The sequence below is a fragment of the Protomyctophum bolini genome (genome assembly GCF_963924005.1).
Source record: "Protomyctophum bolini genome assembly, chromosome: 1".
Taxonomy (NCBI): Eukaryota; Metazoa; Chordata; class Actinopteri; order Myctophiformes; family Myctophidae; genus Protomyctophum; species Protomyctophum bolini.
In genome coordinates this window covers 29,674,196-29,688,998 of record NC_137862.1, presented here as the reverse complement: position 1 = coordinate 29,688,998, position 14,803 = coordinate 29,674,196, and positions in this window count along the sequence as shown.

The window sequence follows — 14,803 nt, the reverse complement described above, 5'->3', positions numbered from 1 at the left end:
AGGCCAACTGCTTGGGCGGAGACCAAGAATCTTTTTGTTTTGTTCATGTTCATAAAGCGCTCCAAGTGCTTTAAGTGAGAAGTCCAGCAGCAAACCTCTAGGTCATAAGAGCATTGTTTGTGCTATATTATCAGATCCAATTTGTGAGTATAAAGCTTCATCTAAGCCCACATCACATATGAACACAGGCCCGGTATGTGATGTGTGTTTATGTCTCGTATCATTTCACATTGGTGAGTAAGGCTTCATCACGTCATCCCCACATCACATGATGAATTTAGGGTTAGGGCTAGGGTTAGGTATGTGATGTGGATTGATGTGATGTATGTCTTTTATAATGTGCGAGTGAAGCTTCATCGTGTCAGTTCACATCACATTATGTGGTGTGTATTGATGTGATTTATTTATGCTGCCATTTGCAGCTAAAACTTAATTCATGCCGGTCAGTAGGCGAGGCATTGACGATGGGCCTATGACCCAAAGGTTTTCTGCTGCACTTTTCACTTTTAGCACTTTGCAGCTCTTTATGTGCACGGAAAAATAAAATATTTTCTTAGTTTGTCTGAGGAGTTTTCCTTAGTCTTCTTCTCGATTTCAATTGTAAGACATAATCATGGCTATCATTTATAGTCCATTATGATTCAAATTATTATGAATGTGATTGCTTTTGGACCTGTAAATTACAACAAAACAAACTAAGGCACTGGTGTGGTACTACTGGTTTACCAGAATGGGGTTCAACTCCCTGCGGTGCCCTCAATTTGTTGTATTTACATGGTTCATTTTCTGCTCATTGTTGCCTTTTCAGAGATGATAACCCCCAGGTTCTTTACTGCGTTTGTACTCTCTACATTTGGGTTACAAGTCTATTTAGGGACAAGCCCGAAGGTACTCTTGGTTTTCTCTTCTCCTTCCACCAAAAATGGCAGTCCACGGTCACACTCGGCAGTCAGTTGGGGGTTGGGGGTCCATATTAGAAGTCCATGGAACTATTTTTCAAATCCTCGTTTTTCAGTATGCCGTTTTTCATTTTGGAGGATTTGAAAAAATAGACTAATCATTCCAAGATCATGGACTATAGCCCATGGTCTCGGAATGATTTTCGTTCCATAGTGAGGCGGCATAGCTAACCTATCGTTCATTTTATGACGTAAGCGCCAAATTTGGCAGAAGTTTTGACAGATATATTGGTAACGAAACTGGATATTGGGCCATCCCAAATTCTTATTCTGGTGGGTGTGGCAGCCATTTTTCAAAATGGCCGCCAGCGGTTTTGTCAAATCTTCCTAAACGTCCCTCTAGCAGCTACAATATTTGCTGTAGAAGACTGAAATGTTGCATGAAGGTCATGTCCTTTCAGACCAATTGGCTAAAAGGGGTGGGGGAGATGCAATGGGAGTGGCCTATCATAAAATGTGCATAACTTCGAAGTAGACATACAAATTTTGTTTTCATTATTACTTTCTTTTTCCAAAAATGATGAAAAACGGCGCGCTATAGTATGCCGTACGATATAGGCTATAGCCCATGGTCCAAAATGATGAGAAACGAGGATAACTTTTTTTTCAAAAAACATGGGCTATAACCCATCGTTTTTTTTCATTTTTGTCAAATCATCAAAAATGATGAAAAATAGCACGCTATAGTATGCCGTACGATATGGGCTATAGCCCATGGTCCAAAATGATGAGAAACGAAGCTAACTTTTTTTTTCAAAATTTCAAAAAACATGGGCTATAACCCATCGTTTTTGTAATTTCGTCATTTTTTTCAAATCCTCAAAAATGATGAAAAACGGCGTGCCATAGTATGCCGTACGATATGGGCTATAGCCCACGGTCCAAAATGATGAGAAACGAGGCTAACTTTTTTTTCCAAAATTTCAAAAAACATGGGCTATAACCCATCGTTTTTGTAATTTCGTCATTTTTTTCAAATCCTCAAAAATGATGAAAAACGGCGCGCTATAGTATGCCGTACGATATGGGCTATAGCCCATGGTCCAAAATGATGAGAAACGAGGCTAACTTTTTTTTTCAAAATTTCAAAAAACATGGGCTATAACCCATCGTTTTTGTAATTTCGTCATTTTTTTCAAATCCTCAAAAATGATGAAAAACGGCGTGCCATAGTATGCCGTACGATATGGGCTATAGCCCACGGTCCAAAATGATGAGAAACGAGGCTAACTTTTTTTTTCAAAATTTCAAAAAACATGGGCTATAACCCATCGTTTTTGTCATTTCGTCATTTTTTTCAAATCCTCAAAAATGAGGAAAAATAGCGCGCTATAGTATGCCGTACGATATGGGCTATAGCCCACAGTCCAAAATGATGAGAAACGAGGCTAACTTTTTTTTCCAAAATTTCAAAAAACATGGGCTATAACCCATCGTTTTTGTCATTTCGTCATTCTTTTCAAATCCTCAAAAATGATGAAAAACAGCGCGCTATAGTATGCCGTACGATATGGGCTATAGCCCACAGTCCAAAATGATGAGAAACGAGGCTAACTTTTTTTTTCAAAATTTCAAAAAACATGGGCTATAACCCATCGTTTTTATAATTTCGTCATTTTTTTCAAATCCTCAAAAATGATGAAAAACGGCGCGCTATAGTATGCCGTACGATATGGGCTATAGCCCACAGTCCAAAATGATGAGAAACGAGGCTAACTTTTTTTTTCAAAATTTCAAAAAACATGGGCTATAACCCATCGTTTTTGTAATTTCGTCATTTTTTTCAAATCCTCAAAAACGATGAAAAACGGCGTGCCATAGTATGCCGTACGATATGGGCTATAGCCCACGGTCCAAAATGATGAGAAACGAGGCTAACTTTTTTTTTCAAAATTTCAAAAAACATGGGCTATAACCCATCGTTTTTGTCATTTCGTCATTTTTTCAAATCCTCAAAAATGAGGAAAAACAGCGCGCTATAGTATGCCGTACGATATGGGCTATAGCCCACAGTCCAAAATGATGAGAAACGAGGCTAACTTTTTTTTCCAAAATTTCAAAAAACATGGGCTATAACCCATCGTTTTTGTCATTTCGTCATTCTTTTCAAATCCTCAAAAATGATGAAAAACAGCGCGCTATAGTATGCCGTACGATATGGGCTATAGCCCACAGTCCAAAATGATGAGAAACGAGGCTAACTTTTTTTTTCAAAATTTCAAAAAACATGGGCTATAACCCATCGTTTTTGTCATTTCGTCATTCTTTTCAAATCCTCAAAAATGATGAAAAACAGCGCGCTATAGTATGCCGTACGATATGGGCTATAGCCCACAGTCCAAAATGATGAGAAACGAGGCTAACTTTTTTTTCCAAAATTTCAAAAAACATGGGCTGTAACCCATCGTTTTTGTAATTTCGTAATTTTTTTCAAATCCTCAAAAATGATGAAAAACGGCGCGCTATAGTATGCCGTACGATATGGGCTATAGCCCACAGTCCAAAATGATGAGAAACGAGGCTAACTTTTTTTTTCAAAATTTCAAAAAACATGGGCTATAACCCATCGTTTTTGTCATTTCGTCATTCTTTTCAAATCCTCAAAAATGATGAAAAACGGCGCGCTATAGTATGCCGTACGATATGGGCTATAGCCCATGGTCCAAAATGATGAGAAACGAGGATAACTTTTTTTTTCAAAATTTCTAAAAACATGGGCTATAACCCATCGTTTTTGTCATTTCGTCATTCTTTTCAAATCCTCAAAAATGATGAAAAACAGCGCGCTATAGTATGCCGTACGATATGGGCTATAGCCCACAGTCCAAAATGATGAGAAACGAGGCTAACTTTTTTTTTCAAAATTTCAAAAAACATGGGCTATAACCCATCGTTTTTGTAATTTCGTCATTTTTTTCAAATCCTCAAAAATGATGAAAAACGGCGTGCCATAGTATGCCGTACGATATGGGCTATAGCCCACGGTCCAAAATGATGAGAAACGAGGCTAACTTTTTTTTTCAAAATTTCAAAAAACATGGGCTATAACCCATCGTTTTTGTCATTTCGTCATTTTTTTCAAATCCTCAAAAATGAGGAAAAATAGCGCGCTATAGTATGCCGTACGATATGGGCTATAGCCCACAGTCCAAAATGATGAGAAACGAGGCTAACTTTTTTTTCAAAATTTCAAAAAACATGGGCTATAACCCATCATTTTTGTAATTTCGTCATTTTTTTCAAATCCTCAAAAATGATGAAAAACGGCGCGCTATAGTATGCCGTACGATATGGGCTATAGCCCACAGTCCAAAATGATGAGAAACGAGGCTAACCTTTTTTTTTCAAAATTTCAAAAAACATGGGCTATAACCCATCGTTTTTGTAATTTCGTCATTTTTTTTAAATCCTCAAAAATGATGAAAAACGGCGTGCCATAGTATGCCATACGATATGGGCTATAGCCCACGGTCCAAAATGATGAGAAACGAGGCTAATTTTTTTTTCAAAATTTCAAAAAACATGGGCTATAACCCATCGTTTTTGTCATTTCGTCATTTTTTCAAATCCTCAAAAATGAGGAAAAACAGCGCGCTATAGTATGCCGTACGATATGGGCTATAGCCCACAGTCCAAAATGATGAGAAACGAGGCTAACTTTTTTTTTCAAAATTTCAAAAAACATGGGCTATAACCCATCGTTTTTGTCATTTCGTCATTCTTTTCAAATCCTCAAAAATGATGAAAAACAGCGCGCTATAGTATGCCGTACGATATGGGCTATAGCCCACAGTCCAAAATGATGAGAAACGAGGCTAACTTTTTTTTTCAAAATTTCAAAAAACATGGGCTATAACCCATCGTTTTTGTCATTTCGTCATTCTTTTCAAATCCTCAAAAATGATGAAAAACAGCGCGCTATAGTATGCCGTACGATATGGGCTATAGCCCACAGTCCAAAATGATGAGAAACGAGGCTAACTTTTTTTTTCAAAATTTCAAAAAACATGGGCTATAACCCATCGTTTTTGTAATTTCGTCATTTTTTTCAAATCCTCAAAAATGATGAAAAACGGCGCGCTATAGTATGCCGTACGATATGGGCTATAGCCCATGGTCCAAAATGATGAGAAACGAGGATAACTTTTTTTTTTTAAATTTCAAAAAACATGGGCTATAACCCATCGTTTTTGTCATTTCGTCATTCTTTTCAAATCCTCAAAAATGATGAAAAACAGCGCGCTATAGTATGCCGTACGATATGGGCTATAGCCCACAGTCCAAAATGATGAGAAACGAGGCTAACTTTTTTTTTCAAAATTTCAAAAAACATGGGCTATAACCCATCGTTTTTGTAATTTCGTCATTTTTTTCAAATCCTCAAAAATGATGAAAAACGGCGTGCCATAGTATGCCGTACGATATGGGCTATAGCCCACAGTCCAAAATGATGAGAAACGAGGCTAACTTTTTTTTTCAAAATTTCAAAAAACATGGGCTATAACCCATCGTTTTTGTCATTTCGTCATTCTTTTCAAATCCTCAAAAATGATGAAAAACAGCGCGCTATAGTATGCCGTACGATATGGGCTATAGCCCACAGTCCAAAATGATGAGAAACGAGGCTAACTTTTTTTTTCAAAATTTCAAAAAACATGGGCTATAACCCATCGTTTTTGTAATTACGTCATTTTTTTCAAATCCTCAAAAATGATGAAAAACGGCGCGCTATAGTATGCCGTACGATATGGGCTATAGCCCACAGTCCAAAATGATGAGAAACGAGGCTAACTTTTTTTTTCAAAATTTCAAAAAACATGGGCTATAACCCATCGTTTTTGTAATTTCGTCATTTTTTTCAAATCCTCAAAAATGATGAAAAACGGCGCGCTATAGTATGCCGTACGATATGGGCTATAGCCCATGGTCCAAAATGATGAGAAACGAGGATAACTTTTTTTTCCAAAATTTCAAAAAACATGGGCTATAACCCATCGTTTTTGTCATTTCGTCATTCTTTTCAAATCCTCAAAAATGATGAAAAACAGCGCGCTATAGTATGCCGTACGATATGGGCTATAGCCCACAGTCCAAAATGATGAGAAACGAGGCTAACTTTTTTTTTCAAAATTTCAAAAAACATGGGCTATAACCCATCGTTTTTGTAATTTCGTCATTTTTTTCAAATCCTCAAAAATGATGAAAAACGGCGTGCCATAGTATGCCGTACGATATGGGCTATAGCCCACGATCCAAAATGATGAGAAACGAGGCTAACTTTTTTTTTCAAAATTTCAAAAAACATGGGCTATAACCCATCGTTTTTGTCATTTCGTCATTTTTTTCAAATCCTCAAAAATGAGGAAAAATAGCGCGCTATAGTATGCCGTACGATATGGGCTATAGCCCACAGTCCAAAATGATGAGAAACGAGGCTAACTTTTTTTTTCAAAATTTCAAAAAACATGGGCTATAACCCATCGTTTTTGTAATTTCGTCATTTTTTTCAAATCCTCAAAAATGATGAAAAACGGCGCGCTATAGTATGCCGTACGATATGGGCTATAGCCCACAGTCCAAAATGATGAGAAACGAGGCTAACTTTTTTTTTCAAAATTTCAAAAAACATGGGCTATAACCCATCGTTTTTGTAATTTCGTCATTTTTTTCAAATCCTCAAAAATGTAGAAAAACGGCGTGCCATAGTATGCCGTACGATATGGGCTATAGCCCACGGTCCAAAATGATGAGAAACGAGGCTAACTTTTTTTTTCAAAATTTCAAAAAACATGGGCTATAACCCATCGTTTTTGTCATTTCGTCATTTTTTCAAATCCTCAAAAATGAGGAAAAACAGCGCGCTATAATATGCCGTACGATATGGGCTATAGCCCACAGTCCAAAATGATGAGAAACGAGGCTAACTTTTTTTCCCAAAATTTAAAAAAACATGGGCTATAACCCATCGTTTTTGTCATTTCGTCATTCTTTTCAAATCCTCAAAAATGATGAAAAACAGCGCGCTATAGTATGCCGTACGATATGGGCTATAGCCCACAGTCCAAAATGATGAGAAACGAGGCTAACTTTTTTTTTCAAAATTTCAAAAAACATGGGCTATAACCCATCGTTTTTGTCATTTCGTCATTCTTTTCAAATCCTCAAAAATGATGAAAAACAGCGCGCTATAGTATGCCGTACGATATGGGCTATAGCCCACAGTCCAAAATGATGAGAAACGAGGCTAACTTTTTTTTTCAAAATTTCAAAAAACATGGGCTATAACCCATCGTTTTTGTAATTACGTCATTTTTTTCAAATCCTCAAAAATGATGAAAAACGGCGCGCTATAGTATGCCGTACGATATGGGCTATAGCCCACAGTCCAAAATGATGAGAAACGAGGCTAACTTTTTTTTTCAAAATTTCAAAAAACATGGGCTATAACCCATCGTTTTTGTAATTTCGTCATTTTTTTCAAATCCTCAAAAATGATGAAAAACGGCGCGCTATAGTATGCCGTACGATATGGGCTATAGCCCATGGTCCAAAATGATGAGAAACGAGGATAATTTTTTTTTCCAAAATTTCAAAAAACATGGGCTATAACCCATCGTTTTTGTCATTTCGTCATTCTTTTCAAATCCTCAAAAATGATGAAAAACAGCGCGCTATAGTATGCCGTACGATATGGGCTATAGCCCACAGTCCAAAATGATGAGAAACGAGGCTAACTTTTTTTTTCAAAATTTCAAAAAACATGGGCTATAACCCATCATTTTTGTAATTTCGTCATTTTTTTCAAATCCTCAAAAATGATGAAAAACGGCGTGCCATAGTATGCCGTACGATATGGGCTATAGCCCACGGTCCAAAATGATGAGAAACGAGGCTAACTTTTTTTTTCAAAATTTCAAAAAACATGGGCTATAACCCATCGTTTTTGTCATTTCGTCATTTTTTTCAAATCCTCAAAAATGAGGAAAAACAGCGCGCTATAGTATGCCGTACGATATGGGCTATAGCCCATGGTCCAAAATGATGAGAAACGAGGATAACTTTTTTTTCCAAAATTTCAAAAAACATGGGCTATAACCCATCGTTTTTGTCATTTCGTCATTCTTTTCAAATCCTCAAAAATGATGAAAAACAGCGCGCTATAGTATGCCGTACGATATGGGCTATAGCCCACAGTCCAAAATGATGAGAAACGAGGCTAACTTTTTTTTTCAAAATTTCAAAAAACATGGGCTATAACCCATCGTTTTTGTAATTTCGTCATTTTTTTCAAATCCTCAAAAATGATGAAAAACGGCGTGCCATAGTATGCCGTACGATATGGGCTATAGCCCACGGTCCAAAATGATGAGAAACGAGGCTAACTTTTTTTTTCAAAATTTCAAAAAACATGGGCTATAACCCATCGTTTTTGTCATTTCGTCATTTTTTTCAAATCCTCAAAAATGAGGAAAAATAGCGCGCTATAGTATGCCGTACGATATGGGCTATAGCCCACAGTCCAAAATGATGAGAAACGAGGCTAACTTTTTTTTTCAAAATTTCAAAAAACATGGGCTATAACCCATCGTTTTTGTCATTTCGTCATTTTTTTCAAATCCTCAAAAATGATGAAAAACGGCGCGCTATAGTATGCCGTACGATATGGGCTATAGCCCACAGTCCAAAATGATGAGAAACGAGGCTAACTTTTTTTTTCAAAATTTCAAAAAACATGGGCTATAACCCATCGTTTTTGTAATTTCGTCATTTTTTTCAAATCCTCAAAAATGATGAAAAACGGCGTGCCATAGTATGCCGTACGATATGGGCTATAGCCCACGGTCCAAAATGATGAGAAACGAGGCTAACTTTTTTTTTTCAAAATTTCAAAAAACATGGGCTATAACCCATCGTTTTTGTCATTTCGTCATTTTTTCAAATCCTCAAAAATGAGGAAAAACAGCGCGCTATAGTATGCCGTACGATATGGGCTATAGCCCACAGTCCAAAATGATGAGAAACGAGGCTAACTTTTTTTTCCAAAATTTCAAAAAACATGGGCTATAACCCATCGTTTTTGTCATTTCGTCATTCTTTTCAAATCCTCAAAAATGATGAAAAACAGCGCGCTATAGTATGCCGTACGATATGGGCTATAGCCCACAGTCCAAAATGATGAGAAACGAGGCTAACTTTTTTTTTCAAAATTTCAAAAAACATGGGCTATAACCCATCATTTTTGTAATTTCGTCATTTTTTTCAAATCCTCAAAAATGATGAAAAACGGCGTGCCATAGTATGCCGTACGATATGGGCTATAGCCCACGGTCCAAAATGATGAGAAACGAGGCTAACTTTTTTTTTCAAAATTTCAAAAAACATGGGCTATAACCCATCGTTTTTGTCATTTCGTCATTTTTTTCAAATCCTCAAAAATGAGGAAAAACAGCGCGCTATAGTATGCCGTACGATATGGGCTATAGCCCACAGTCCAAAATGATGAGAAACGAGGCTAACTTTTTTTTCCAAAATTTCAAAAAACATGGGCTATAACCCATCGTTTTTGTCATTTCGTCATTCTTTTCAAATCCTCAAAAATGATGAAAAACAGCGCGCTATAGTATGCCGTACGATATGGGCTATAGCCCACAGTCCAAAATGATGAGAAACGAGGCTAACTTTTTTTTTTCAAAATTTCAAAAAACATGGGCTATAACCCATCGTTTTTGTAATTTCGTCATTTTTTCAAATCCTCAAAAATGATGAAAAACGGCGCGCTATAGTATGCCGTACGATATGGGCTATAGCCCACAGTCCAAAATGATGAGAAACGAGGCTAACTTTTTTTTTCAAAATTTCAAAAAACATGGGCTATAACCCATCGTTTTTGTAATTTCGTCATTTTTTTCAAATCCTCAAAAATGATGAAAAACGGCGCGCTATAGTATGCCGTACGATATGGGCTATAGCCCATGGTCCAAAATGATGAGAAACGAGGATAACTTTTTTTTCCAAAATTTCAAAAAACATGGGCTATAACCCATCGTTTTTGTCATTTCGTCATTCTTTTCAAATCCTCAAAAATGATGAAAAACAGCGCGCTATAGTATGCCGTACGATATGGGCTATAGCCCACAGTCCAAAATGATGAGAAACGAGGCTAACTTTTTTTTTCAAAATTTCAAAAAACATGGGCTATAACCCATCGTTTTTGTAATTTCGTCATTTTTTTCAAATCCTCAAAAATGATGAAAAACGGCGTGCCATAGTATGCCGTACGATATGGGCTATAGCCCACGGTCCAAAATGATGAGAAACGAGGCTAACTTTTTTTTTCAAAATTTCAAAAAACATGGGCTATAACCCATCGTTTTTGTCATTTCGTCATTTTTTTCAAATCCTCAAAAATGAGGAAAAATAGCGCGCTATAGTATGCCGTACGATATGGGCTATAGCCCACAGTCCAAAATGATGAGAAACGAGGCTAACTTTTTTTTTCAAAATTTCAAAAAACATGGGCTATAACCCATCGTTTTTGTCATTTCGTCATTTTTTTCAAATCCTCAAAAATGATGAAAAACGGCGCGCTATAGTATGCCGTACGATATGGGCTATAGCCCACAGTCCAAAATGATGAGAAACGAGGCTAACTTTTTTTTTCAAAATTTCAAAAAACATGGGCTATAACCCATCGTTTTTGTAATTTCGTCATTTTTTTCAAATCCTCAAAAATGATGAAAAACGGCGTGCCATAGTATGCCGTACGATATGGGCTATAGCCCACGGTCCAAAATGATGAGAAACGAGGCTAACTTTTTTTTTTCAAAATTTCAAAAAACATGGGCTATAACCCATCGTTTTTGTCATTTCGTCATTTTTTCAAATCCTCAAAAATGAGGAAAAACAGCGCGCTATAGTATGCCGTACGATATGGGCTATAGCCCACAGTCCAAAATGATGAGAAACGAGGCTAACTTTTTTTTCCAAAATTTCAAAAAACATGGGCTATAACCCATCGTTTTTGTCATTTCGTCATTCTTTTCAAATCCTCAAAAATGATGAAAAACAGCGCGCTATAGTATGCCGTACGATATGGGCTATAGCCCACAGTCCAAAATGATGAGAAACGAGGCTAACTTTTTTTTTCAAAATTTCAAAAAACATGGGCTATAACCCATCGTTTTTGTCATTTCGTCATTCTTTTCAAATCCTCAAAAATGATGAAAAACAGCGCGCTATAGTATGCCGTACGATATGGGCTATAGCCCACAGTCCAAAATGATGAGAAACGAGGCTAACTTTTTTTTTCAAAATTTCAAAAAACATGGGCTATAACCCATCGTTTTTGTCATTTCGTCATTTTTTTCAAATCCTCAAAAATGAGGAAAAATAGCGCGCTATAGTATGCCGTACGATATGGGCTATAGCCCACAGTCCAAAATGATGAGAAACGAGGCTAACTTTTTTTTTCAAAATTTCAAAAAACATGGGCTATAACCCATCGTTTTTGTCATTTCGTCATTCTTTTCAAATCCTCAAAAATGATGAAAAACAGCGCGCTATAGTATGCCGTACGATATGGGCTATAGCCCACAGTCCAAAATGATGAGAAACGAGGCTAACTTTTTTTTTCAAAATTTCAAAAAACATGGGCTATAACCCATCGTTTTTGTAATTTCGTCATTTTTTTCAAATCCTCAAAAATGATGAAAAACGGCGCGCTATAGTATGCCGTACGATATGGGCTATAGCCCACAGTCCAAAATGATGAGAAACGAGGCTAACCTTTTTTTTCAAAATTTCAAAAAACATGGGCTATAACCCATCGTTTTTGTAATTTCGTCATTTTTTTCAAATCCTCAAAAATGATGAAAAACGGCGAGCTATAGTATGCCGTACGATATGGGCTATAGCCCATGGTCCAAAATGATGAGAAACGAGGATAACTTTTTTTTTCAAAATTTCAAAAAACATGGGCTATAACCCATCGTTTTTGTCATTTCGTCATTCTTTTCAAATCCTCAAAAATGATGAAAAACAGCGCGCTATAGTATGCCGTACGATATGGGCTATAGCCCACAGTCCAAAATGATGAGAAACGAGGCTAACTTTTTTTTTCAAAATTTCAAAAAACATGGGCTATAACCCATCGTTTTTGTAATTTCGTCATTTTTTTCAAATCCTCAAAAATGATGAAAAACGGCGTGCCATAGTATGCCGTACGATATGGGCTATAGCCCACGGTCCAAAATGATGAGAAACGAGGCTAACTTTTTTTTTCAAAATTTCAAAAAACATGGGCTATAACCCATCGTTTTTGTCATTTCGTCATTTTTTTCAAATCCTCAAAAATGAGGAAAAATAGCGCGCTATAGTATGCCGTACGATATGGGCTATAGCCCACAGTCCAAAATGATGAGAAACGAGGCTAACTTTTTTTTTCAAAATTTCAAAAAACATGGGCTATAACCCATCGTTTTTGTAATTTCGTCATTTTTTTCAAATCCTCAAAAATGATGAAAAACGGCGTGCCATAGTATGCCGTACGATATGGGCTATAGCCCACGGTCCAAAATGATGAGAAACGAGGCTAACTTTTTTTTTCAAAATTTCAAAAAACATGGGCTATAAGCCATCGTTTTTGTCATTTCGTCATTTTTTTCAAATCCTCAAAAATGAGGAAAAATAGCGCGCTATAGTATGCCGTACGATATGGGCTATAGCCCACAGTCCAAAATGATGAGAAACGAGGCTAACTTTTTTTTTCAAAATTTCAAAAAACATGGGCTATAACCCATCGTTTTTGTAATTTCGTCATTTTTTTCAAATCCTCAAAAATGATGAAAAACGGCGTGCCATAGTATGCCGTACGATATGGGCTATAGCCCACGGTCCAAAATGATGAGAAACGAGGCTAACTTTTTTTTTCAAAATTTCAAAAAACATGGGCTATAACCCATCGTTTTTGTCATTTCGTCATTTTTTTCAAATCCTCAAAAATGAGGAAAAATAGCGCGCTATAGTATGCCGTACGATATGGGCTATAGCCCACAGTCCAAAATGATGAGAAACGAGGCTAACTTTTTTTTTCAAAATTTCCAAAAACATGGGCTATAACCCATCGTTTTTGTCATTTCGTCATTTTTTTCAAATCTTCAAAAATTATGAAAAACGGCGCGCTATAGTATGCCGTACGATATGGGCTATAGCCCATGGTCCAAAATGATGAGAAACGAGGCTAACTTTTTTTTCCAAAATTTCAAAAAACATGGGCTATAACCCATCGTTTTTGTAATTTCGTCATTTTTTTCAAATCCTCAAAAATGATGAAAAACGGCGCGCTATAGTATGCCGTACGATATGGGCTATAGCCCACAGTCCAAAATGATGAGAAACGAGGCTAACTTTTTTTTTCAAAATTTCAAAAAACATGGGCTATAACCCATCGTTTTTGTAATTTCGTCATTTTTTTCAAATCCTCAAAAATGATGAAAAACGGCGTGCCATAGTATGCCGTACGATATGGGCTATAGCCCACGGTCCAAAATGATGAGAAACGAGGCTAACTTTTTTTTTCAAAATTTCAAAAAACATGGGCTATAACCCATCGTTTTTGTCATTTCGTCATTTTTTCAAATCCTCAAAAATGAGGAAAAACAGCGCGCTATAGTATGCCGTACGATATGGGCTATAGCCCACAGTCAAAAATGATGAGAAACGAGGCTAACGTTTTTTTCCAAAATTTAAAAAAACATGGGCTATAACCCATCGTTTTTGTCATTTCGTCATTCTTTTCAAATCCTCAAAAATGATGAAAAACAGCGCGCTATAGTATGCCGTACGATATGGGCTATAGCCCACAGTCCAAAATGATGAGAAACGAGGCTAACTTTTTTTTTCAAAATTTCAAAAAACATGGGCTATAACCCATCGTTTTTGTCATTTCGTCATTCTTTTCAAATCCTCAAAAATGATGAAAAACAGCGCGCTATAGTATGCCGTACGATATGGGCTATAGCCCACAGTCCAAAATGATGAGAAACGAGGCTAACTTTTTTTTTCAAAATTTCAAAAAACATGGGCTATAACCCATCGTTTTTGTAATTACGTCATTTTTTTCAAATCCTCAAAAATGATGAAAAACGGCGCGCTATAGTATGCCGTACGATATGGGCTATAGCCCACAGTCCAAAATGATGAGAAACGAGGCTAACTTTTTTTTTCAAAATTTCAAAAAACATGGGCTATAACCCATCGTTTTTGTAATTTCGTCATTTTTTTCAAATCCTCAAAAATGATGAAAAACGGCGTGCCATAGTATGCCGTACGATATGGGCTATAGCCCACGGTCCAAAATGATGAGAAACGAGGCTAACTTTTTTTTTCAAAATTTCAAAAAACATGGGCTATAACCCATCGTTTTTGTCATTTCGTCATTTTTTTAAATCCTCAAAAATGAGGAAAAACAGCGCGCTATAGTATGCCGTACGATATGGGCTATAGCCCACAGTCCAAAATGATGAGAAACGAGGCTAACTTTTTTTTCCAAAATTTAAAAAAACATGGGCTATAACCCATCGTTTTTGTCATTTCGTCATTCTTTTCAAATCCTCAAAAATGATGAAAAACAGCGCGCTATAGTATGCCGTACGATATGGGCTATAGCCCACAGTCCAAAATGATGAGAAACGAGGCTAACTTTTTTTTTCAAAATTTCAAAAAACATGGGCTATAACCCATCGTTTTTGTCATTTCGTCATTCTTTTCAAATCCTCAAAAATGATGAAAAACAGCGCGCTATAGTATGCCGTACGATATGGGCTATAGCCCACAGTCCAAAATGA